The sequence below is a fragment of the Gasterosteus aculeatus genome, chromosome 17 (genome assembly GCF_964276395.1).
Source record: "Gasterosteus aculeatus chromosome 17, fGasAcu3.hap1.1, whole genome shotgun sequence".
NCBI classification, from domain to species: Eukaryota; Metazoa; Chordata; class Actinopteri; order Perciformes; family Gasterosteidae; genus Gasterosteus; species Gasterosteus aculeatus.
The window spans coordinates 3,657,464-3,685,317 of NC_135705.1; the positions used below are offsets into that span (position 1 = coordinate 3,657,464).

A 27,854-nucleotide genomic window follows, 5' to 3' on the forward strand; every position below is an offset into this window, starting at 1 on the left:
AAGCTCCACGTGTTATCTCATGCACCAGGGGGGGAAATGAGAGTCAGACGAGCAGCTCAGCTCCTTGCATGTGGAGATGCAGTTGAGCACCATGACGGTAGAACATAAAATATAGAAGAGGGAGAAACCGAGGAGGGAGGGAAAGATTAAAAACCCGAGGGAAGCACTGCAGGATGGAAGATGGGAGCTGTCGTACTGTGAGAGCCGAGTCTCTTCTGTCCAGCTTCCTCCATCAGGCACACGCGCGACATCAGATATCAACCAACGCTGACCTACTTAAAGATAAAAATATATATTTCACGCGGACAGATTCTCCCTATATATGTTGAGTTTTTCATTTTCCCATAGAGGAGATAAAAACTGTCAGCCTTAATCTAAATTAAACTCAGTGGTGAGTACACAAGAGGAGCAGAGGTTACGTGGGTGGAATAAAAGGGCACAGGATACAGATTTTATATGGACAGATATTCAGTTGATTAATACGGCATTATCAGCCTTCAAACTACAATGCTAGCGAGACACTTATCGCATCCATTTGGACTTTGTATTGCTCACTTGCAGCTGGTTACGTGATTATAGTTTTTATATTACGGTAAAGGACAGTAAATTTGTAACATGCTGCAACTTGCAACTTCTCTGTTCGAGCATCAGACCAGTATGTGATCAGGCGCGTTGCATCGCAGTGTCGCGCGAGGCGCGCGTGCGTACACACAGCGGCGTTGCGATCACAGATGTCTCATTGAGAAGACAAGTGTTGTCGCGGCCGTAGCTTGAAGGTCACAGCTGACCGAGCTATTGTGTTTGGAGGGCTGGGACGGAGAACGTGTTGCGGCATCCCGAGGTTACATTTCATTACTGATGACCTGCTCCGTCAGGATTGAAGTCCAGACCTTTCTACTCAGCTTCTAGGTTGAGGAGTGCAGCTCTGACTGCAGTACTGCAGTTCCTCACAACCACAGACCCATTTGAATTTCCTCAGACAGATTGTCAATGATTTGCATACAAAGCAACATCCCCACGCCTGCTGACGCTCCCTACATGCTCTCTGGGTTTGCCGCATCCTCGAAGGCAATACAGGGAAATGGGGAAAAAAAACGAAACTTCAAAGCGAGTCGATCGACGGGCCCAGAAGCCTGTCATTTAAGCCAGAGAAAATCCACTGGGGTCCAGAGAAGAGTTCCATCTTGCCGCTTCCGCGTGAACCTCCGTCTGCCGGGGGACACAGACGGAGTTCATGTGGATGGACCTCCGCCTGCGCGGTGGAGCTGGTTGATTACCACGAGTTGTTCAAGGTCTACAGAGCTCAGGCTGGGTTTCCTGCATCTCGCACGCACTGGCTTCACTTTAGCAAAAGCAAGTAAGATTCAGTTCAACGAAGAGGCACTGCAGCTCATCGTATCTTGCATTTTGATAAATGTATTTTCAACACTACCTGGATTCATTATGCACAGTTTTGAACAAATCAACTTTTGCATTGTGCTTGCATTCGCTCTTATGAACCTCTATTTGCATCTAATGACAGACGGCTATTAAATAAAGCAGATGCAATTATATTTAACAGTCACCTCGGCACTGAAGATTTAAGTTTCAACCTCAGGCAACAATCTGTCAGAACGTTAATGAATTAAACATAGGTATGGTTATAATTCCCTGCGCTACATCTTTTTACTTTATCAAGTGGTTATGTACGTGTGTTTTTACCTCATGTTTCTAGCCTGGTGTTATTATTATTATAGCCTCGGGGACAAATTCAAGGTCTTGAGCTATCAGACTTGGAGATCTTATCACCTTGAGGCCACCAGTACTAATCAGGTAGCTACAACACGCTGAATGAGGTGCAAAGGAAACCTTTCCAAGAAGCATGTCTTCAGCTACGTTTATGCACAGTCGACGGTTTCACTGCTTTATCGAGAAGCACAACAAGTTCAAAAAATTGCACAGGCTGATAATTCAATGGAGCAGTTACAGACGTTTCCCCTGATGACTCATAAATGCACTGTTGGTATTTCTCTCCTGTTCCGATAAACCCACAGAGAACCCATTTGGAACACAAATTTCCGTACGATCAAATAATCAGGTCTACAATGTGAATTAATAAAGTATGTAAATGAGAAAAGGTCCCACACAAAGATGTGGAGCCAGCATTCAAAAATAAAATATCCCAGAAGGTCTATTCCGTGCAGCTCCATACACAACTACACATAATTAAACCATTGCTTCTTGTATTTCCGGTGCGTGTGTAACCAAAATAATTTGGCATCCATCAGAGAGGAACAGCCGCTGCAGCTCTATATTTGTCCCGGAGAGTTGACGGCGGGGACAGACTTCACTTCCAGGCACCACAACAAGGTGTCAACAGCAAACCGAGGGTCGGGGGACAATCGGGCCACCTTTTACCTGGTGTGACATCTGAAAGATATGATGGGAAAAACAGAGGGGGGAGACCAGAAGGGCGTCATAATGAACTGACGCATTGAAGGAAGAACTGTTCACTTTCATTTTGGATTCATCCCCAAGACCAGCGTTTGTTGTGAAAAGAGTCATTTGGAGAGAGAAGGACAGCGAGGAGAACCTTCAGCTTAGTTTGTCATTCAAGCAACAGGAGCACAGGAAAAGTGTGTGACATCATTGGCTCGTCCCATTAAAGAAGATCATTTAGCTCTCACTGCAATGAGAAGGGAGCCGCTATTAACGTTGTCCTTTGTGTACAATCTCGCCCGGAGCCAGTGAGGCCGACAGCTGCATTTTTTTGTCCGTAGCTTTTTACACCGTCTACTTTGAAGGCGATGAGTGCGATTAGAGGAGCGATGGGACGCGGTAGTGCACAGGAGAACTGCACGAGGGGAGAAGGAGGTGAAGGAACGAGGGGGGAACAAAGTGCAAAAATTGATACAAAGCAAGAAGAAGAAAGGACCCTCAGCTTTTATTTCTCAACCCGCTGCCCTCGCCTCCCTTTGTCCGATTCCCTCCTCTGTGTGATTAGAGTGAACTACCAGCCTGACCAGGGTTCTGGTCCCAGCACAGCACTTCACACGTTGTGTCCGTGCTAGAACTCGTCAGCCCGTCTGTGCATGCAACCTGTTCACAAACCTGCAACAGAGGGCGCTTAAAAAACGCTGCTCGGGAGCAGAAGAGTCAAAGGACAATAGAACAATTTCCGATTTCTTGGTGAGAAGTGGCGGAGACTCGCAGGCCCACGCCGGTCGCTTGTGGTGTGTTGCAATTCGATCCTTTATCGGAGGGGTCTTTTCATCTAAATGCAGTCTATTAGAAGAGATCGCAGGCCTCCTATTAGCACTCGGGCAGAAGCGAGGATTCTCAACAAACGGAGCTGCACCTTTTACGACGGAGGAGTCACGGGCGAAGGAATCTATTCGTGACATCGCAGCGAAAGCGTTCTCTGTTGCCTCTGATCCTCGGCTGATTCCCAGGAAATGGTGGCTGTCAGATGTTTCCCGCAGCATCCTCAGCCTCTCAGAACAGACAGAGGGAACTTTGTTACGTCTTTCATACGGTGCAGCCGAAACGCAAGAAAAAAGAAGAAAGGACGTCAGAGGCAGGAAGGATGCATGAAAATCGGCCTACTGAGAAGGGGCTTACGGAGCATCACGTTACATTCTGAGGTGACACATTTAACCGTCCCGTGGGAGTAATGGAGGTAGCAAGGGCGAACACCAAATGGGAAAAATAAAATAACAAGGGGGGAGGGTCTTTGTTTTACCACAGCATCAATCATCACGTGTGTGCAGTAGACACGAGTCACCTGGCTGCTGCTTCGGCATGCAGAATGAAAAAAAGAAAAAAAGGGGGGGGGGGGGGGGGGGGGGCGTCGCACGACGGTTCAAATCCATCTTGATCTTCGAAAACTAGACCGAAAACTGAGGGCTGCCTGACAGCCTGCCTCCTCCACTACCGATGGCATGCTTGGCGGCTGTCGTCAAGGAGGATGAATGTTCCTCTGGGTGTGTGTGTGTGTGTGTGTGTGCTTGTTTTTGCCACTCCTCCAATGACTAACAAGGCAGATGACAGAAAAATATCTGCAGAAAAGGTAAAGGTTTGACTCGGGGAGAGATTTCAGGTCACATTCTGACAATCAACGTTATCAAATACCAGCCTCCTGAAAGATGACGTGATGATTGGCATCATCGGTTTGAATTATCACGCAAAACACCCTGAGGAAACATGTGAACGGTCACGCACAGTCTGGACTACTACTGGGGATTAGCGCTCATCTCACTGCGTGGAAGTCTTTCATTTGCCATTAGAAAAGCCTAATGTGTTAATAATCAATACAGCCAAAGCACACGTTTGTTCCAATTCCGACCAACTGTTTTATCAGGACGAATGAATGTCCGGTGTGTCCTGATGAGCAATCGAGCCGGTCGCTGGCACGGTTTGATCCCGTGCAAAGCAGCAGCCAGGTGGCAGGGTCACTCTGTCAATGGACGGCACGCACGGGGCGCATCCCGAGCAACTATTAACCCGCCAGCGGAAACAATTTCGCCAAACACGCTGCACGTGTGATATTAATGAAAAGGTTATTGATGATCCGCTTTTATGGGCCGGATGTGCACAGACTACACGTTCATCTTGCAGAACTTCTTGCTCTGTGGTCGAAGCGCTGAGCACCCGAGCTCCTTCCGCTTTCTTTTTTCAAGTTGGTGTTACAGCTACTACAGTTGTGTGAATCTGTCACCTAGCAACATGTTTGATTTAAAAAAACAAACCTGAAAGCTACAACATAGAATGCATAATGGAATATAATGACTCCTGTTGTCATCCAATTTACAAACCACCTTGAAGGAAAAAAGCAATTTTTAGGAGACAGACACGTTTGTTTTAAAATGATGGAGGTTTCTATGCATATCATTTAATCCTTTGCTGAGGAATAAATATACCAAACAGTATATTTAACTTGTGAAAAATGGCTACACACCCATATTTACTCTGTGAAGTGCACTATGTGGTGGAAATTGTGGATTTAGCCCTTGTGAGAAAACACTAGACCTCGCAAACAGTATTCTTAAGCACAGATGCATGCAAATGAAACGCGTTCAAAAGAAGCACCACATCAAACAATCCGTCAGGGACACACGCTGCTGCTGCTCCTGCTGCTGCTGCTGCTGCTGGACCATTGAGCTGAACTCTAGATAGCTGGTGTTCACCTTCAATTGGTGCACTACGATGCTCTTCATGATAGAATCATGCGTCACCGTGTACATTCCTACGATTAGACACGCGGCATTCTGAACCTGAAGCCGCCCGCCGAGCCCCGTTTGTTTCCAGCAGCCGCCTCCACGGACTGCTGGGTCCTGAGCTCCGATAAAGACCGCCAGCTTTCTGTAGTCCAATCACGGCGGCGGGTCGGAAGGGCACCTGCAAAATCCAGATGAGTCGGGCTGAATACTGAATGCTCGCCCGAACGGAGTTGGAAAACGTGCACTTGAGTAGGTTTGTATTCCGTTGCCGTGGTCTCAGAGAGCAGATGGCTGAAGCGGCTCAGATACGGCAGAACTTGTACAGGACGGGGACTGAAAAACTACTACTTTTATTTCCAGGGGCGAGATAGAAAGTTCAACCCTCAGCATGTAGTATTATTTTGAGAGGCGCGTGCGCTGGACTTGTCTGATCCATTAAACTATAAGAGAGTAAAGCATGAGATTTTGTCAGTTGTGGTTAGCGCTACAAAGTCTAACCAGAATAACTGCAGTCAGCTGAAAGTCACAGTCTTCGTCACGGCAACGGGGGGAAAATAAAAAGCATCGCTGGCTTACAAAAACGTACGTCATCAAACCAAAAACTAAACTGGTTAATGGAATATGAGGCAAATAATCCTGAAAAGCAGCCGCTGTTGGCCCCGGGCTAAATGCTGGCTGACTGCAACACGTCTGGCAGCTCAGCAGATGAATTGGTGTCTTTGGCAAACAGAAGACAGCTACAGGCGGTGCGAGGGTCAGACATTATCAGACCCAATGCTGCTGTGGTAGTCCTGGTCTTCTTTGTCTGCTAAAAACAACCAAAACTCATAAAACTCTTCCATTAATGAGCACATCATCATCAGGTGATCAGCGATTCTGTAATTATAAAATGAATAATATAATTATATATTGCAAGGTTGACCAAATCCGTCAACATGCCTGCAGCCTGCTCTTTAAAAAGACTTTGAATTTTCTCAATATGTGTACTTCCAATTCAATGGATTTAAAGCTGCAACATCGTCAGCAGTCAGCCTCTTTCGGATGTCCCCAAAGGACCAATCCTGGAGCCAATCGGCGACTTTGGCAAAGCACAAAACGTGAAACATTCTGTCATCTTTTTGTCTTGAAGCTCGGCTGAATGTAAAAGCTCAAAGCAACCGGATCGGCCCAATGTTTTGCCTTTCAACTGCATTATACACAAGATTCTTCCTCCAGGGTTCAATTCTAAATTTTGGAAAGATACGTAGATCGCCAGCCCCCCCCCCCCCCCCCCCCCCCCACACACACACACACACACACACACACACACGGTCCGAGAGCGACAAGTACACATGCAGCCCTCAGCTTTGCAGGTCCACTTAGTAGAGAGCAACTAATCTGATCAAGTAAAGCAGCTAATGCACTATGAAAGCAGAGTAAATTACTCGAGATGCCGACCATACGCTTCCCGAGTGGACGAGATAGAAGGAGAGAGAGAGAGAGAGAAAAGTTCATGGCCTGGGGCGAAAGGAGGGTCAGCTGCAGACGAATCTCAACCAACAGACTCCCGCGGCTGCGGGTGTTGCCTTCTTTCCCGCCTCTATCTTGCATATAAGAGAAAGCCGCCTTAATTCATCCACATTGCGCTCTGACAGCCCTCGGAGGAGCCGTCCCTCCGCCCAGCCCGTGCTTACCTGGCGGTGGTGCTGCCTCACTTGCAGCTCAGCGTGCTCTCCTCAACAACTTGGTGCACCTTCTGCGTGTCGTGCTCCCTGCGTGACTCAGTCTCTCAACTCCTGCCCGACGGTGGCGGGAGCAGCCCTCCCTTCCTCGTCCTCTCTCCCGCTCTTCCCTTTCCTCACGTCCGCCGATTCCGCCGTCTGTTTTCGCTCTGAGGCGAACACAGGCGCTCCTCTCTCTCCATCTCTCTCTCTCTCTCTCTCTCTCTGACGAGGTCTCCGCCTTTTGTCCGCGTCTCCACCTCCCTTCTTTTCTCTGGATGCGACTGTGACGGAGGGCTGCCCGTGCGATATGTGGGTGTTGCTCTGCTTCGCACTCGCCTGAGTGAGTCTGATGGTTCACATCACATTCTGCTCATTCTGCCGGATGTAGGCTTGAAAGCAAAGTTCTCCCAAAAAAAAAAAAAAAAAACGGCATTACCTTATCTGAAAGAGCGACATCAAATCTATTATTTGTCTCGCTCCAACATCACAAAACCCCTTCTGCAGGAAAGAGCCCAACCAATCACATTGTTCATTTGACACATTAGTGGCAGGCAGCGATGCTGAAAAGCTCTCAAACGCTGAAGTGCAGGTTTTGCAGCACGCTCACTTTCAGTGTAGAGAATCACTTGCTCAGCCCACAGAGGAATATGCACAGGTCGGTGTTGTCCAACGTATTACTGAGGGATCACATTTCCCAAATCCTCATGCATCAGACAGAACGAGGCTTCGCTACACATTACGTGTAGAGTCCTCGGATCAACGTTCTCCTCCACAAAAACAATTGTTTTTTTTCATTACAAAACAATGATTTGAATGAACAATGCACTTTCATGCAGGTCCATCCCACAAAAAACGGTACAATAAATTATTCCTTACCAAACAGAGAGGCTCCTCCCTCCCAGTGTGGCTTTGCATCACCTCTGAAAATGGATTTAGCTGCGTGCTAGGGTTACAGTCATAGTCCGACCAAGAATAAAAACCGGCAGAGAAATGTATTAGAGCCGATCGATAGGCCGCAAAGGCTGCAGCCCCTGAAACAAACCCACGAGGGGATGCGAGCGGAGCCTCTTGGCTCGTCCACACCCTCTTTGTGTGTATAATGTTACAGGTAGAACACCGGCTCCCACAATGAAAGAGACACACAAAGCCTGTATTATTCCCATGTGCTGCAGGACAGGTTCTCGGTTACAATGGATGAACTCAAATTGTGTTTCTCCACTCGAAGGTTCCAGGTGAGATGCTCTACTACCCTGTGAAGATGCGTTACCACAGACAGGGAGGGGGGGGACACCTGAACCAGGCCAAGGAAGCTTACTAAATCATTTTATTTGTTGAGTCTATATGAATTCGGAAGGATGATACACTTTAGTTCACTGAGTTTAAAACAGTGGAATCAGATATGGGATTTTTAATTAATTCATGGGAATCTTTTTGAATTGTCAGCACAAGCCTAAAAGAATCAAAGACAAAAGTAATCACGCTCACCAGTTCAACATCTTGTTCACTATCGTTAGCTAGATCCAAGAGCGTATCCCGTTTTTCATATCGCTATGTGAAACTATTCTGTAATTGTACGCAATGGAGCATTGTTTTCTTTTTTCAGGAGCAGATCCCAATTTTGGGGGATTGCGAAGGTGCAGCACGATGCACATTGGAAAAAAGAGACTTTCTATCAAAAGTGCAATATGAACGTGTTCCTTTGGGTGCAGAACGAGGCCCTCATTCCCCCTCACAGTTTGAAAGGTGGGAAAAGAAGCGGCGATTCAACACAACAACCGCGTTGTCAGCCCGCAGAACCCCGCTGACTCTCATCATTACCTCGCTTTTGGGTGGCCGCTATGGATTTTGGCAGATAAACCTGTGAGGAACCACATTGATGCAGGTAGCACGTGGAGGAAACTCACCCACTGATCACCAACACAACAATTTCCAAATTACCTGTAGGGCAGCATTATCAAATTACACTGACATCATCTGGTTGGTCTCACTTTGAAACTATTTGAGGGCCAAAAGAAAAGTGATGGAAGCTAAAGTTGCTGCGCTATAGGAGGAATAATACACATTAAATCCGATAAACTTTAGAAACAGACAAAATGAATAATATCATGCTATTAGAAGGCGTTGTATATTTGCTATTAGGTTCACCAAGAGAAAACCTCCAAAAAACGGAGCATTTTTTAAAATTCTGAAAGCGTTCTCTTAAGCTTAATTGATTGAATTGGGGAGTAGATTGATCCGAACCCCACTCTGTGGTGTTTCCGAGTGCCCATGTGACTAACGGGGGGGGGGGAATTATAGTCATTATGTGGACATGCAGGGCTGTCAGCCGCTGCTCTGCGAGGGCATGCTGCTGCTGAGAAGACAGAAAAGAAGACGGAACAACAACAACACAGCTGCCCTCGAGCAGAGAACAGAGACAAACTAATACGCTCATGAAGAAAAACAGCTTAAGAAAAACGATTATGTTCGCCTTGACGCTGCGAAACGCATTCGTGGCTTTGTGGGAAACGAAACAACCGCACGTTTTTCCAGAACCCTGACGCGACTGTCATTTGGAAATCACCCTCAAACCGCTCTTTTTTTTCGCCATTTTTCGCACAAAAGAAAGTGCCACATTTGACTTGGCTGGCCAATGGGCATCATTAAAATATATATCATTGTACAAATGTGAGGAACGCTCACATATGCCACCGAGCAAACCAGACACGCCTGAGCGGAACCCTCCTATTGTACCGCGTGAATGAGAGCGTTTTCCTCGCCGCGATCCCGCCGAGCGAGCTACGCACGCGTGGTTGAAGAGACGTAATTGACCCTGATTACACCGAGCCGACCCCCTGATAATGTGAACAGGCATCAACTGCAGGCAACATTACCCCCCCATCAATGAGTCTGAGCCTTTCAATTAATAAGGCTGAACACATCTATATTAGGCGGAGGGCTTCGCGACGAAATACAGGAGGCGGCACCGGTGGTCTACGGCTGCTGAGATGACCTCCTGCATGGAGGACCTCCTACACAGATGACCTCCTACATCCGCGCGCTGCTCCCTGACTTTGGCCTCTGCAGTGCGGCTGCGTTGGCTCTATACTAATGCAACTAAAGCAATGATCGAACACGGACCATGTTGAAGATGAACAGAGCCTTTAGAGACACATTTATTTACTTATGCAAGATAATACAGAGGTTTCATAAAAATCTCTTCAAGTATATCGTGTCATGTTTTGACTGAAGTACTTTATGATTTGCACATATTTTTACCTTTAAGTTGTATCAATAAAATACAGTAACGCCAACAAGCAGCGGCTTAATTCTTAACGGATACCAGCCGTAGAATCCCCTTTAATCAGTGTGAACGGGGGCGAATACAAAGTCATAACGAGTCAGAAATCCACTGTTCAGAGCTACAGTGTTCGGCGAGGTGATAAATGATTCCATAATTTAACTTCTGCAGAAGGCGTCTGAGGATTTCAGCGGAAATAACTGGTGCCCAATTTAAAGTCACTCCAGGGTGATTTAATGAACAACTTAATGGAAATATCACTCAGCCAATATATCTGTGCTGTTGGGAAGTATGTTTCATCTATAATTAATCAATTAATTAAGTAAACCGCTTGTTTGTCTATAGAGGAAAAGCCAAGCCGTAACCTGACCCGAGTCTGCAGGCACGACTCCGCCGCTCTGCCCATCGAGCAACAGCTGGCCGCTCTCTCCTCCCGACACTTGACTCACGGCCATCGACGGCAAGCTGAAGAAGCACAGATGCCCAATTAGACGCCTCTGCGCCCCTCTCTGCTCATCACGGAGGACCACTTCATTACCGCCCAACTCCTCGTGCCGGTCAAAGGGCGGCAAGGGATCAGAGCCAGGAAGCTGTGAGGCTACAGACACACCTCCAGCTGTGCACACACACACACACACGCACTACATTTGACATTATTATTTTGGGAGAGGAGCACCTAGATGGTAACTAACCACTTGATCAAGAAAGAATTTCCATTCAGAGTAAGGTTACAATAAAAATGTAGTTTCTTTTTTTCTGCTTTATAAGAATCGCGTGCGTACTCATTTGAATTAATCTGATGTTTTTTTCCAATTACTGCAGAATCAAAATGAATAGAAACATCTGTTAGAAAGGTCACTGCATTCATTCCAGCCTCCTTATTGCAGCACAAACCTTCAGACCGAGGAAGATAAGCGGCACCATTATCGAGAGTATTCAAGTTGTTGAGTGCTGAACTGAGAGCGACGCGCCGCGGGGCCCGTAAAGCACGCGCGTTCCCGCCTTTCATGGAGGTCAGCTGCTTGTCCAGATGAATCTAAAAGCTATTGGAGTTACACATCAACAGAGCTCGTGAGACGCGTCCTTATTGAGGCGCAAACCTTGTGGGCTCATCCGGCCAAATTGGGACAAAATCTACAATAAAGAAATTACTCCCCAAAAAAGTGCCGTCAGTAAACTGCGTGTTGTGCAGGCTGAGTACACAATTGGCGTAATGACTCAGTGATTATAATCAGAGAGCCCCGAGGTGCCACTAAGCAGGCGCTTGGCGACAGAGAGAAAACAGAGTCCTCGTGATGAAAGGCAGCGTGAGTCTCCTCTGATGAGCCCGAATCATCCTCGCACCTTCAAATGTCCCCTTTCCAGGTTCCCCCTCCCGCTGTCCTTTCCCAGACTCATCATGAATCCGGTTTCAACGAGTTCAGCGGCCCATTTGACGGATAAAGACGAAGGTTGCAAACAAAATGACGAAACCAGTCTGAACTAAGAGAATACAATCGGTTGTCTTAGTATGAAACTCCAAGGTGCCGGTGCCTGATGTTAGTCTTCTGCTTATTACTACTATTAATACTGTTTGCTGCAGTGAATGTGGGCCTGAACTGCTTCACCGAGAAACTCCAGTAACTTTATTTCTAAAATTCGAAAAACGCACACCGACTGTCCCCACCCGACTGTCCCCACCCGACTGTCCCGGTCCCCGGACGCCGTCGCACATCCCCTCCGCCGCGCTGACACACTACTAATCCGCCATTAGTCCGAAGCGGACAAATTGACAGGATTTAGAGCAGCGTCGGGTATCGAGCCAAAGAAACAAATTCAAAACAAGCGAATCCACCATAACTGACATGTTATATGAGACAGAATGACTGTTATTGCGCAGTGTATTTATGTTACACAGGTTGTGTTTGTGGTCTACTGACAGCGGGGTGAAAGAGCCTCTCCATCACACAAAGCACTGCAAAGGGATGCTTATGGGTTTGCTGCGGTTAAAATAGGGATCTTATGAGCCTCGTACGTTTTAAACTGTAGATTTTCACTCAGGTCATCGAATTTTCAACACTGGAGAGGAGCACTTCTGGAGAACATTGAAGTACAGAGGTTGCCTTGAGCACTCCACTTTGTCCTCGTAGTGACTGACAAACCCTTCAATTCGACTGACGTGTACCTTCATTCCCCTGATGCCGAGTCGACTGGTAGTACGAGTATGGGAAACATTTTTTATTGCTGCAGCACGAAACAGAAAGTCATACATGGGAAAGACAACCAAAACAGTAAAACACCAACAATGAACAATAAGAATAACCTGCTTGCGGTTGCATGCCTTCGCTAACCAGTCATGTTGAAATTTACACTGTGGTTCCTCCAAAATGTCAATACTTCATTGTTATGTATGCATTTGGGGGAAATTGGGATGATTAGCATGTTAGCATCCTTTTGAACACTGAATTCTCCTCCGAATGACTCCAGCTGAGCCACAGTCACTCGAGGCGTTCCTGTGATAATGCCAGAATGGGGTGGACAAGAAGTGAGTGGCCTTGACCTTTTGCCCTCCAAAATATTACCTGTTGACAATAGAGTACAAAAGGACACTTGTAACTTTATCTATATTGTCACATGCCTTGTCAAATAATTGCTAGTGCAGCTTGCTTATTCCCAACAATATGCACCCACAAAGAAGCCAGACAAATATGATCCACATGACCCCCCCCCCTCCCTCCCCCACCGCCTCCCAGTCGCTCCCTTTCGCTCCTCCAGTCCATTTATCTCCAGCTCTGCCAGCCAGCCGCTTGTCCTTCCAAAGTGGATTATCTCAGAGATGGCAAGAGGCACCTGGCAGAGCTGTGCAGGCAGGCAGGCAGATGCACTGTCGGACTCCAGAAACGCGTGAATGCTGATTAGGATTAAAAGGAAGAATGACGGATGACGTTGTTCAAATGGACGAACGGAGCGAGTTCATCCATTTAAACGACGACATAAAGGAAACAAAAGGTCATTGAAGCCGTGCAGGAGGTCTACTTCAGGTGAAGGAAGTGAGTGTGGAACAGCAGCATGTCTGTCAGAGGTCACCGTTGGGTCAACCGAGCAACTTAAGTGCATATTTTAGCTTAACACGAGCAATGCTGTAAGAATACGTGTTCAAGATTTGGAGCCTGGTCGGGGTTATCAAAAATTCAGCCGAATGACTTCTCTCGTTCTGGAAAATTTATTTGTCAGATCACAGGTCAAGTATCAGCGCTGCGTTTGCAAAGGCAGGAGCAGTTCAGGCAGCACACAGGCCGGAAGAACAACTAACTAACATCAGCAAGAACATCATGTTTTATAACCCTTGAAAGACAGAGAAGGAAATATTTCTATTGGCCCTAAACTGGCGTAGAGGAGGACCTTCCACCTCCCGCATCTAAGATCCGGTCACATCCAATGTCCAGACTCCTGACTTAACGTAAACATCGTAAACAGAGTGTGTATGTTGAATAGTGTTGGTGTGTCTCTAACCCCCCTTTGGCTGGTAAATCTTCTAGTTGACCCGCAGACCTTACATTCCTCAGCCAGGACACAAACTGACTCCCCATCCTGTCAGACTCGTGTCTGCCTGCTTGGCAGATCCTGCTTACCCCCTTACCTAACTCTTAAATCAAGACAAGACAGCAAAACCCCCAACTAAGCCCACGAAAATAACTTTTGATTATCAATTCCCCCTTTTTACATAATTCATTATGTAAACCAAAAAAAAATCAAAAGAAACCACCAATCTAAACGCTAAATATCTATATCAGTGAATACGGGTGAATGCAGCAGTCATGGAAATCCCTAAACAGTACAAAAAATCTAAACCGAGTATAACAGACACAGAATACATCCTAGCCTAGAAATATCACACCATCTACGTGTATGCATCCACTATATATGATGTGTGCAACAGTTAGCAGATCACGCGGACAGGAATGTTGAACCTAAAAGGATTTCTTCTTCAGGTCCCTCGAAGTCGGTTCTTACCATACCTATCTCCTCTCCAATCTCCTCCGGCCCTAACAATTGGATCCTTTCATGTAACAAAGCCATCTGGTATGGCAGGGGTATTTTAGCATCTATTGCAGAGGTGATGCGTCGGAGACATAGTTGTCTGATAAAGGGGATGCAGCAGCATCCACAAAGGGCAAAAACCACTATTGCGATTACTAAGGTCAGAAAAACTGACAGTAAGAAGCCCTTCCATTGTCCAAAGTATTTACCAAACCAATTACCGACGGTGCCGTCTATACCAGAGTGTTCAGCTAATTCAACAGACATGGCTCTTAGTCCGTGTAATGGTCTAGTAAAGGATCCATCTGGGGCGGTGTTATTGGGGATAAAAGTGCAGCACGCTTGGCCAAACATCGCACACACTCCTCCTTTTTCAGCTAATAACATATCCAAAGCCATTCGGTTCTGGTAAGTCATCAATGAGGTGGCCGATAGTTGGCTGTGCACCCCTTCCAGAGCATCTCTTGTCATATCGGTGAGCCGCTGGATATTGAAATGTACATAATTTAGTCGATCCACATTTTTGTTTACAGTTATAAAAAGGGAGCAATGATTCCCATCCGGCCGCTATCTGATCCGTTAACTTGTATTGATCAGGTACCCCTCTCGGCACACTATCACACAGTGCGTGGTTACTTCTGCAACATTGTATGGACCTTCCTAGCGGGGATCAGTCCAACTGAATCTGGCTACTTTACGTAGTACCCAGTCATCCACCTCCACTGGTGCACCCTCTCCTTCTTCTTCAGAAAGGATCTCTGTCACCTGTTGAGAGATACTCATCACAGTATTATTACACATTCTCATATAGTAAGATATTTCCACATGTTGGTACTGCAATGGGCTGACAGTGGTAGGCAAAGTGGTTGTTAACGGACAAGGCATCTTTCTTCCCGTTCATACCTCATGGGGGCTTATCCCTAACTTAGAGTTAGGACATGATCTTATCCCATACAGCACTATTGGCAGGGCTGCCACCCACGTCAGCTTCGTTTCAGCACAGACTTTAGCCAAACCTTCTTTCTGTTAGCTCTCTCAACTAGCCCTTGAGACTGAGGATGATAAACTGCCCCAAATTTATGCTTGATCCCAAACGTTTTCTCTATTTCTTGTAGTTCAGCGTTCGAGAAGTGTGAACCATTATCCGATCGTATGACTTCTGGAATTCCAAATCTGGGTATTAGTTCTCTGGTCAGCCATTTTACTACGTCTGCTGCTCTTTCTGATTTTGTGGGGATCGTCTCCACCCACCTAGAAAAAGGATCAACGCATACCAACAAATACCTCTTGCCCTCAACTCGATTCTTCATTCCCATGTCTGTGAAGTCAATTACCACCTCTTTCCATGGTGCCATAGGGGCAGGGAAACTTCCAAGTCCAGCCTTCAGTGTTAATCTCCACTTTTATTGCTCTTCAGCCCAAAAGCAAAGCAGAGGGTGGGAGACATGTCTGTTACTTGCAGATACAACTCAGCTCATGCTCAGTTTGATCCAATCCATTCATTCATTACTGATAGATCACCAAGCTCTCATGGTTAGCGTATCCAAATGTAAGGGTGTACTACTTGTTGAACATTACAGGATGACCGTCTGTAACAAGTTTCCATATTTCATGTACTGGTGCTATAAATGTTCCTTTGATCAGACATTTGCTTCCATCATCAAGATACTGTATCAAGTGTATCGTGCACTATACACTCAATAGCAGCACTCAACAATTTACCGCCCATCTCTGAATTTAGGAGAAAACTCGAAAAACTACAAACATTAATCCAAAAAATGGACAATATATACAACAACTCTCCTAATTCCTTATCACCTTCATTCCTCATTTAAATCTTACACAACCTTATCTCTTAATTTTCAATGACTGATTGTCTTGCCGTGGAAAGTGTGAACGCGTTTGACTGTAAGAACGCAACTATTCCATGCGATGTGTGCACAACAGTCTGGTGTTCCATTGTTATATGGGCCGTTTTAATCAACGCTCTTCCAATAGCAGCTACGTTTCTGACACACGAGGGATGCCCTATTTCCACGTTATCCAGCTTACCACTATAGTACATCAAAACCTTACGATCTGTGTTACCCTCCCCCTTCTGAAACAGAACGGAATTCACAAATCCGTTCTTTTCATCAACATCCAGATGGAAGGGTCTCGAGTAGTCAGGGGGGCGCAACGTGGCTGCGCTGGCCATGGCCTGCTTGGTGGCAATAAATGCAGTCTCCGCCTCCCGGGTCCACACCAAAGGCTTTGAGTAGTTTTATAGCCTGCACCCAATATTAGCGCCCTCAAGGGAGCCACCTGCACCGAGAAATCAGGTATAATATTCTAGCTCCATGTTACAAGTCCTAAGAATTTCATCATTTCTCTAACCGTCGTGGGCCGAGGATGTTGCAAAATGGACGACTTCTGTGTGTCAGCCATAGCTTGCCCTGATGGTGACACAATTCTCCACAGAAAATTCACCTTCTGTCTCCCAATCTGCAATTTCGATTTAGACACTTTGAAGCCGTTTTCCTGTAACCACTGCAGAACCGTTCTGGTAGACATAATTGTTTCTGAACTAGTCCCTGCTAGCAGGATGTCATCCACATATTGTAGTAAAACAACTCCTTCTCGTAGTTCCAACTCGGCCAAAATGGTCTCCAGAACATGGTTAAAAATCGATGGTGAGTCCACATAACCCTGTGGTAACCGCGTATATGTATATTGGCGCCCCTCATACGTAAACGCAAACATTTGTCTCGAGCGCACAGCTAGAGGGACACAGAAAAAAGCATTCGCCAGGTCAATGCAGGTGAACCATCTTTTATCAGGGCCTATTGCATTTAACATTGTATAAGGATTTGGGGTGTCATAGTGAGTTGGTACTACAACTTTGTTGACGAGCCTCAAATCATGCACCATTCTATAGTCAGGCTTTCCGGGTTTAGGGACCGGGTTAATCGGGGTATTCCAGGGGGACCCCGTCCTCTCCAATACACCTGCCTGCAGCAACACTTCAATTGTTTTTTCTATCCCTGCGATTTGTTCCTCCCTTAAGGGGTACTGAGGACGGTAAATTGGGACCGTTCCGGTTTTTAATTCAATTACCACTGGGGCCATTGGAATCAATCCCACATCAGCTCCCCCTTTTGTCCAAAATGTATCAGGAAAATCAACTAGCATGAGCTGTGTGTTCTCATGGTCAGTATTTTCCCTACCATGTGTGCGGCTTAGCAGGTGTTTCTCTGGTATAAGTTTTACTTCTGAGGTATGTGCAATACGGTACATGTCATTAGCCTGAGAGTAATGTAAGTTAACATTTTGAGTGGGCACCCAGTCCGTGGCATCAACCCCCGCTTTAACCATCGGCCCCATGTTCTCGGCTTCTCCTCCGCTTTGGATGAGCAAGGTGATGTGAGGAGCAGAGGTCTCTTGTAGCGCATATAGAACTTGTAACTCAGAGGTTAGTTCCACCGCAGCTGCCACACCTTGTTTCCCCACATAGATCTCTCGGACCTTAACAGCAGGATGTCCATGGACCTCGCTTTCAAACTCAAGTCCACTCCACAGGGTGTCATAGTTCTCATCAGGAGACAGCGAATAGTTCATCGTGCAATGAGGAGGATCCGCAGGTGGTTCAGTCGGGTGTAATACCTTGAACCATGGGCACCAACGGCGGACAGTCTCATGCAGAACAGTTCCATCATAGTCCTCCACTCTCCCCCACCAGACCTCTGCTTCGTCATTCAGCGTCTGTTGAACTTCAGCTTGCAGCAACTGGTGGCCATAAGAGTGGGGTGTGGCACATCGTTGCTGTGTCCCATCCGGGAATGTTACAGTGATACATCCCTTCGTCATTTGCATAACTGGCACAGTATTCCTTGATGGTGGCAGTGGCGTGTTTATTGTGGAATACCTAGCACCTGAGTCCAGCATACATCTGTAATCTCTTCCGTTGATTGTCAGAGTCACCATGGGTTCTGGAAACAGGTTACCGTCAGCCGTCGGATCTGGGAACCCCTATGGCATTTGCTGATGACCTGGGGCCTGATGCCGCAGGCTATTACCCTGTTGTAGTGTATGTGGTGCTTGTGGTGGATAGATATCATAAGGGTATTGAGCTGGGTTGGACTGAGGCCTCTGACCCTGAGGTGGATGGGGGCATGCGTCGGACCAATGTCCAAGCTGCCCACAGCTGAAACAAGTATTCTGTCGTTGTCTAAACTGCCCTAAATTGTTTGGAACTCGGCCACAATTTCCCCCTCCCCACTGTCTTTTCGGTTGCCTGAAGCCACCGTACAGTGGGGCCCCCATCATGTGTTGTGGTTGCGGGGCATAAGGTTGGGGATAGTAAGCCTGTGGAGGAGTGTACGCGGCCTGTTGTGGCTGCTGGCAGGCTGGCGCACATGGGAAGGGAGGGGGGTCTGGATCAGGGTCATATTGAGGTGGCCCTTCCCCCTGAGATGGCGCTGTTGTTTGGGTCATCTGTTTGGCTTCACTCTTGCCCTGGTTCAACTTCTTTCTGCTTTACTCTAGCTGTGCTTTCGCCAATTGTAACTGAATATTGTTTAATTCACCCTTTTCCTTATCATATTTTTCTTTGCTCCGGTCCACATAGTGTTTAATCTGTGAGGACCAAGCATCAAAATTCATGTCAGACAACCCCACTATTCCTCTTAGTTGGGTCTTCATTGTCTCCGAGACAGATGACTCTATGGCGCCGCGAAGAAGAAGCTCGGTTCTGTGATCATCCATGACACCTTCCCCTAACTTGTTGTCCCATAATTCTCTGACTCTCCTTAAATAACTATTTCCACCCTCACCGTCGTGTGGGGGAACATAAGTGAGTTCTGTGGTAGCCACCTTCACAGGATATTGGAGTCTGAGCTTTGGCCAGAGCACTGACACCCAATTTGCCAGAGGCTCCCCGTCAGGGAGGTCAGAGGTCCCGGCTTCCCCCTCTAACTTCTGGAGGTCAGCTAGTGAGGCACACGCCACAAAAATTCTTCTAAGATCCCCCAAACCGGGAACACTACCCGCACACTGAGCAAGGAACCCACGAATCCACGCTGCACCACCCTCTATTTTAGGTAATGCGAGCTTCATCATGCTTAGGTCTGACAATGCGAGTGGCGCATATGTTGTTTTTTCACTTCCGTCTCTACAAATAGCCGTTAACAGTGGTAGTTGATGAGAGGCCTGAGCATCCCGTCTGATTTTTGACTTCAAATCATTACATTGATGCACATTTGCTCTGGCTGCATTCCCCTGATAATATCTGTTCCTATTACCTCTTAACCCCCTGTCTCATGGCGCTCCATCGGAGTAGATGACTGTGGTTTTTGTGACTCTAGCTCTGCTCCATGCTCCTGAAATTCCTCGTCCCAATCATCTGCAGGGCCAGGCTCATCCTCTGACTCAACCTGCCTCCCCCGCTCATCCTATCCACGCCGGGTGATTGATTGCCGCTCTGCCTGGGCTATGACTAACAAAGTTTCTTCTCCTGCAACTCTTCCTCCCCCTACATTAAATGAGGTCATAGGTCTGTGCTCGGGTTGCCGCTTCTTTACGACTGTCGAGTGACCCTGTGTTGTGTTAGGATTACTCCAATCGAGAGGCTCCGGCTGGGGCCTGTCCTCCAAATATTGTAGCGTCTCTGAGAGAAAAGCAGAAACCTTCTCCACCCCATCATTCTCTTCATGTGGGTATGGGGTTACCTGTAACAACCCTTTTTGAACTACCAAAACCTGAGATTCTCCTGGATTAGTAGCTTTCCCTTGCCTCAGTGGCATCTGATGTGGTTCATTTAACAACCGATTAGCCTCCGCATATGGGCCTGTCGAGTAGGGAGGAGGCGCACTAGATTTACAACCGGTCTCATGCACTTTCTCTTCTCCTGCTTTGGTTTGCGGCAACTGCATTGCCGTCTTACTCACGAATACCGCATTTATTTCTCCCAGAAATGTTCTACAGTCCACTAAGAACTCATCTGCCTTTTCTGCACTTTACTTCTCTTTTCCACAAAATCTCCCCTTACCGGCAAGGAGCGCATGCGCTTGGTCTTTTCCTCTTCTCGCCATCCTAAGATGGTCCTGCAGCTGCTCGCCTGTTGGTTGAGAATCTGTCTCCCTTCCAAACATTCCTCTTTCCTGCATCTGTGCAACCCACTTCACATATTTTTGTTACACATTTCCTATCTTTTTCTAGGGTTTTATCCATATGTCTCTTATAAGTCTTAAATAGGGCAAAACCCAGAGTGCCTTCTTTACACCTCTCCCATATCGTTATGGTTTCCTCCATTTTCATCACAGGTTATTTATTTATTCACACGTGGTTTTTGAACACAAGAGAAAGGACTCAATGCCCAATACTGTGAACCCAATCAAGAACCTTCTACTGTATTAGAGGAATACAGCGCTCGATTGTTGAGGCTTATAACACCAGTTCACTCGTATTGTTTTATTTCTCTCGTATTTATACCACCATCATTTAACTATGATTTTCCCTTTTACCCTTTAATACATATCCCCACAGATGTGTAATCCGGTCAAACACTTTTCACTGTCGGATTCTCAGTCCTTTTTCAAGTCCTGATACGCCCAGCTTCCAGGTTCGGTAAAACACCAGGAGTTACACCAACCACCCACACATTTCCCAGTATGAAAAACAACAAATCTTTCCCTGTGTCCTTATTTCTTCATCTAATATTCTAACCTGCCAGTCCAAGAATCACACGAGTAGGACTGCAGGACCAGAGGTATCTACGTACCACACGGATTGCAACTTGGATTTCTACAGACTAAGATTAACATAAATCCCTGCTCTATTCTAAACTGCCAGCCCACTGCATGCAAACGTGGGACCCCAGTCACCAGAGGTATCTACGTACCACACGGATTGTAACTTGGATTTCTACAGACTAAGAGTCGACCTCAGGGAACTCAAGTGAGCCCCGTCATTCCTTTTTAAACTCCTCATATATTTACCTAAGTCCCTAAACCTAAACCTAAACCTAAACCTAAACCCCTACACTGTTCTAAACTGCCAGTCCACTGCATGCAAACGTGGCACTGCAGTTACCAGAGGTATCTACGTACCACACGGATTGTAACTTGGATTTCTACAGACTAAGAGTCGACCTCAGGGAACTCAAGTGAGCCCCGTCATTCCTTTTTAAACTCTTCATGTATTTACCTAAGTCCCTAAACCTAAATCCCTACACTATTCTAAACTGCCAGTCCACTGCATGCAAACGTGGGACTGCAGTTACCAGAGGTATCTACGTACCACACGGATTGCAACTTGGATTTCTACCGACTAAGATTATATATATTTTTACCTAAATCCCTAAACCTATGGACACTTATTCACTTTCCCTAACGTTGAATTCAGTGTGAGTATGTGCTTATACTTTACATGTGATCAACAGGAAATTTTCAAATTTAGTTTTAAATTTAATGGTCTTATAACGACCTTATTCAGTCAATGGACAGAGACGAATTCTGCAGTTGACAACAAATCTTTTTAGAAGTATCCAATCACAGACATTTTATTCATTTAGAACAAAAGGTTGTCTGCTCACCTGATTCTGTTTGCGCGCCTGTTGTCAATGCTGAACCACGCCGCCGGTCCTTTCGGCTCGGTCCGGAAAACGGACGTCCCCGTCTTTCTTTGTCCAGGTCAGCAAATCACGTCGGGGTCACCAAATTGTAAGAATACGTGTTCAAGATTTGGAGCCTGGTCGGGGTTATCAAAAATTCAGCCGAATGACTTCTCTCGTTCTGGAAAATTTATTTGTCAGATCACAGGTCAAGTATCAGCGCTGCGTTTGCAAAGGCAGGAGCAGTTCAGGCAGCACACAGGCCGGAAGAACAACTAACTAACATCAGCAAGAACATCATGTTTTATAACCCTTGAAAGACAGAGAAGGAAATATTTCTATTGGCCCTAAACTGGCGTAGAGGAGGACCTTCCACCTCCCGCATCTAAGATCCGGTCACATCCAATGTCCAGACTCCTGACTTAACGTAAACATCGTAAACAGAGTGTGTATGTTGAATAGTGTTGGTGTGTCTCTAACCCCCCTTTGGCTGGTAAATCTTCTAGTTGACCCGCAGACCTTACATTCCTCAGCCAGGACACAAACTGACTCCCCATCCTGTCAGACTCGTGTCTGCCTGCTTGGCAGATCCTGCTTACCCCCTTACCTAACTCTTAAATCAAGACAAGACAGCAAAACCCCCAACTAAGCCCACGAAAATAACTTTTGATTATCAATGCCCAGATACTTGTAATAACCCTTTAAGTCACTTTTTAAGGAGCTGTGGGTCAACCTGGGCAGTAAATTGTTTTTTTTAGTTTCTGCCAATTAGCTACCTGGCCTGTTATTATCTCTGTCTGTGTCTCCTCTCCTCCTCAATCTTCCATCGCTCCGATTTAAGTAGTGAGAAACTCCGTTGGATTGTATGAGAGCGGGTCGGCTGATGTGAGAATTAGAAACAGAATGGCGGCAAACATTTCATTTCACGAACCTGCACCAGCGCAAAACACTCCCTCAACACTTTCGTTCTGTTCTCACCTCCGTGTATATCTGTACACACACACATCACATGCAAACGGCGACATTAAGCCCGATGCAGGTGTCGCTGTGTTTGTTGTTGAGAATGGAAATGTCAGCGACACAGTCGGTGAATGACATGAGCAACTCCGCCTGCATCCACATTCTTTTTTTTTTCCCCCCCAACAGCATTTCGTCTCAGTTGTCTCCTAGTTTTAGAGAATCTGCTAATATGCAGCAAACCGGCTCCCCATTCAGAAGAAGATTGTAGGAAGCACTTTAGTACTTCACCAACATCAGCTCTCGTCCACTGCTAGACTGAATACACGTGGGCTTCTCTACGCCTCCTTCCCACAGCAGGTGGTTTCTAGAGGAATATATTTCTACTGAAATGGCAGAGGACCAGAATTTCCCCAGCCAATTTAGTTTTCAAGCTGCTTGCATTTTTCTTTTTCTTTTTTTAAATAGTGGGAAAGAAGGGGCGAGGCGAAGCCTTCAGGGAGGAAAAGGCAGCTTGGCAGTGTCTTTATAATTAAAACGGTGAACATTTTAAGCTTCTCCAAACCATGTTCAAGAACCCCAGATATAATTCAAAAGTAGAAGTATTCTATATGGCATCTGGACCGAACATTAACATCTGCGTTAACTCAACCATAAAATGTATAGAGGTAATAAGGTGTTTTAATCAATTACCAAAATAGTTTTGATTTGGCTGATTCAAATAGTCCTTGACCACCTTTTTGTTTTTAAATAATTTTGCTTGTCCTTAACATAATTGGCCACTTTGATTTTGCTTTTGTTTACAGACGTTTTGTATAAAAAGGATTTTATCAGCTAGCAGCAATTTCCGTTAAATTATTCTACTAAAAAACTTAAATAAACACACGGAAACAAATGTAGTTTTCAGGATGTTATATTTCAAGATGAACCTGGAATCAATAAATGTTAATGAAATGAAACTTTATTAAAACTGTTCCTCACGAGTTGGGGGGGTTGAGAGCAGTGTGCATTTCTTTTTTTAGAATAACACATTTTTAGAGTCTTGTTTTGTTCTCCGTGGCCTACATAGCGCCTCCTCCTCTACTTTTAGTTGGCAGTATCTGCCTGTGCACTCCGACTGGCTTTCCAACTTGACTCCTACCACGGAATGTCAGAGTGATCCTCTTGAGTGTCCGGAAGGCAGCAAAATCAGAAAATTCTTTGCCTCGTGAATGACGAGTACTGCTCACAAACCAGCCGCTTTTTCCGAAGTGTTAAAAAGATTCACGTTCTGTAAAATCACCGCTCGCGTACACGAAAGGCTGCCACGATACAACGTCGCATCCTTCCTCTTTCACATCCTCCCTTTAATCAAGCGGATGAGACATTCAACTCATTCAAAGCGAATGACTCACTTTTACTTCTTACATTTAGCTCACCACCAACATTGGATTTCTTTCTTTTTGCACTATTTGGGTTATTGCAACAACTTCTACAAAAGGCCTTTGAAAACCGAAGCTAGTAACAGGAACATCAGTCGGCATCCCGATGAGACAATCAAATGCACTGATGCAATCTCCTCCTGCTTTCCCCGTCTGTGGCTCATCGTTTCAGCGTCGACGGCTATCAGCGGTAAATTGACCTCGCCGGAGCAACCTGCAGTTTTTTGAGCAGGTGCGGTAGAACTTCCTGAGCAAGGAGACCCGACAGGTAGCCGTGGTGCAGATCACCACACGAGTTACAGAAAGGCTCGTACCTCCTCCATTTGGGTCCATTATGGAGCTCTCTGCTTACCTCCAACTCTTTCTCCTCGTTCCTTCCTTCTTCTCTCATCTCTCAGCTAGAGAAGTGTGTTTTTTTTTGTTATGGTTTTTGGTGTGTGTGTTTTTCTTGCGACAGCTTTTCGTGTTGTTTTAGAGCTTCAGCTAAAAACGTACTGGAGTTATTGATTAATCACCCAATTGTTCCGCCTATTAAATGTCCGAAAAGAGTGAATGATGAATGATATCAACCAATATATATATATATATATTCAAGTATCAAGGCTTCCTCACTGACTAATTCCCACATCATTTTTTCAAACCATCATGATCACTTAACTTAACACAAATTTAACAGAGAAAAAAGGGAATTTTTCATTATCGATTTTTAATGGATAGAGGAATGAGCCAATAGAGTTGTATGAAACAGACATTCAATACATACCAGGCAGCGCATTCACCTTTGTGGTACAACAACACAAAGATAGTTAAGATAGATAGATAGTCTTAACCAAGATAGAAAACAATCTATTTCCAACTTGGACCAAAGGAAGCATGTTTGTATTGAGCTGGGACCGAAATGCCAAGATGCCACCTGACAGCTGGATATTAAATGGAGAGACTTGTCAAAGCCACGCCTACATCAGGGTGCGTGGAAATCATTGTGGTCAAACAAGAGACGATAAAGGGTCAGCTTTGAGATCTCCTCCTCCTCCTCTTCCTCCTCGCTTGTTTTCTTCGCTCTCATCTTCATCTCATTCCTCCTCCCCTCTTCACCCTCTGGTTGACTTCTCTTCCGCCTCCCTTCTCTACCTTTTATCTGAGTAAATTGTCTGCCATGTTGAGACAGGGTATCCTTCCCTGCCCTGTCTCACTGAATTGATTGTCCTCTTGTCCCTCGAGACATCTGTGTTCATACAGGTGCCCTGACGACTCCCCAGTCGACCTCAGGTCATTCTCCTGGGTTTGACTGGACGCTGGAACAGACGTGGGCTATAAATCAAATCAGAAGCTCGGGGGGCGCAGAGGAATCCATCACAGACATTCACAATGTCCCCACCAAGGTCCTTCAGCTCTGTTATTGATTGATATTGATGCGGATTGGCCCCTGTTGAGGTTTGCCGCGTCTGGCTACCGTGCGACACAAATAAAATACAATCAATCGTCTCTCGTAAAAAGGGACCGTTAGTTGGTTCTGAACCAAAACTGTTGTATTGAGATGAAGTGACGGCGCTGCAGAACAAGAGTAACTTACGATAGGAGACAGGCTATTATGTGATGTACCAGGGATATGACCGTCAGGGCAAATAAATAGTTCCCTCTTTGTATGGGCCTTCTACATAAATCTGATTAATCAGCAATTTCATGCGGATTGATTGAGCTGTGGGCCCAAACGTGGGCGCGAATGGCTGCTCCTCCTTTCCGGTCAGTCCGCCCCGGTTCCTCGGCTGAAAATGACACTGAAACGTCTCCAGGAGGATGATTCTCCAGAGCCAGACTTCTGCAGACAAACTCGTTATTTGTAGCTAAACCAATGTAGTTTGAAGAGCTCTTTTCACCACCCGGCCCAGCATGCTGTAATTAGTCCATTAGTCCACGCTGGTTTCATTGGCGAGACGTGGACGGCTGGAGTGCTCCTCTAAAGCAGCTCAGCCTCGGTTGGCGACGGGAGGACGGGGAGGGTGGGGGGGACATCAATGAGAGACAGTGAGACGAGGTTCAGTCCCCCCTGAAACACTGCGGTCAGATCATCGCCAGAGCGAGCGACGGATACAACGGCGAGGAGAGTAGCGAGCGTCTCGTGGGAAATGACAAATGTGCTGTGGAAATACAAAGGTTTGTGTTTGAATGGCACCCGAGTGGGCTTTTTTGCCCCCCCCCCCCGACCCCAGTGCGCAGTTGTTCAGGTAATTCCATTTCACAGCATTACCCGGAGACCTCTAGCGAAAAACATTTTCAGATTTCTCAACGGCAGCCGCGAATGCGGTCCGTCCTCGGGGTGCCATCCGCTCGCCGGTGTCGGAGGACACATTTGGTGGTGGGGGGGGGGGGGATCACAGTCTCTTGGTTGCCATTTCGGCAAGAGATCGCTGCCTCGATCCACTGAATGCAAAGCAGCCGATTCACTGCAGGTTGAGGACAAACACATTCTATTGGGAGTAGCGGGACAAAGGAGCGATTACCTGGTTACAGTAGGCTGCAGCTCTTCCCCGGTGGGAACAGCAAAGTGCAACATGGACCCATTCAATATTCACCAGCCTCCATGACGATATCGAAAGGACAACAGGCCTCAAAAGGCCCACGCTCTCGTTTCCATTTCGGTTTTCGTCTAAACTTTCTGAGCAGATAAACGAATCTTTCTTTCAGTGTGATTATTTTACAACAGTGCAAATCACCAGAATCACAAAAAACCTCAATAGGGAATTCAGCCTGACAGGAAAAACTTTCCTTGTGTTTGGCCTCGAGAACATCTCCCAAACGTACCGGAATAATCGCTTCACTTTATTCAGGTTTTTATGTTAAAATGTCAAATCAGGAAAGAGGAAGTAAAACGTCTTGGTGCAACACTACCCCTCGCTGTTAGCCAGAGGAACTTCTCCTCCTCCTCTCAAGCTGCTCGGCGTCTCGGGGGCTGTTCGGGAGCTCAGTTAAAACACTCTCGAGCCGATAGACTCCGATGCCTTTCGAGCACCGGCGTCTAGCGGCTGGAGAAAAGGGAGCAGGAGAGGCGAAGAGACACACTAGCCCGCGAAGAAAGCGCTACATTTGATCTGCCTTCATCCTCGTGGCACTGCCCCTTGTGCGTATGTTACTGGTCAGTACACCTGCATTATTATTATCAGGCCCTGAAGAGGCAGCCCCCGTACGCAAAGGCAAGAAATGGGATTCTCTGCAGATAATCGGGGGGGGGGGGGGGGCGCTGGCATGTGATGATTCGCTCATAAGTAGACCGGTCAGATTTCAGCAGAGACTCTGGAGGCTATTCTGTTCCTCCGTTTTCCGAAGCCCTTCTAGAGGGAGCGGTGTGGCCATATGGGGATGGATCAGCCATGGATGCATCCAGTCCGCGCTGGAGACAAAAAGGAGGACATGAATGCACAAATCACACCGACGTGGGATCCCGCGTGCGCTGGGCGGGATGTAGAGGGGAGGGCGCGGCTTACACGATCCCACCGAAGGACCTCAGCAGGAGACTCGGCAGAAGCCCATTAGGACGAATAACGTTGGGGGCGCCGCGAGTAGACGAGGAGCTATTGAGTCAAGCAGGAGAGCGAGAGAGAGAGAGAGAGAGAGAGAGAGAGAGAGAGAGAGAGAGAGAGAGAGAGAGGGGGCCCCGTGGGCCACATCCTTGGATTAATGACTCTGCAG

General features: G+C 46.5%; 1 protein-coding gene across 11 annotated transcripts in view; it reads right to left on the bottom strand.

Moving 5' to 3' along the window:
• Positions 1-27,854, bottom strand: part of rap1gapb (RAP1 GTPase activating protein b) — a 62,567-nt gene that overhangs the window by 18,818 nt on the left and 15,895 nt on the right. For 4 of the 11 annotated variants that reach the window (XR_013453301.1, XM_078092845.1, XM_078092843.1 and 1 more), the window contains exon 1: positions 6,872-7,126. The exons of 6 other annotated variants lie outside the window; for them this stretch is intronic. The gene's annotated coding sequence lies outside the window, so the exon portion shown is untranslated. Of the gene's footprint in view, positions 1-6,871; positions 7,279-27,854 lie in introns of those variants that run through there. One more of the 11 variants, XM_078092847.1, reaches the window with a different exon arrangement.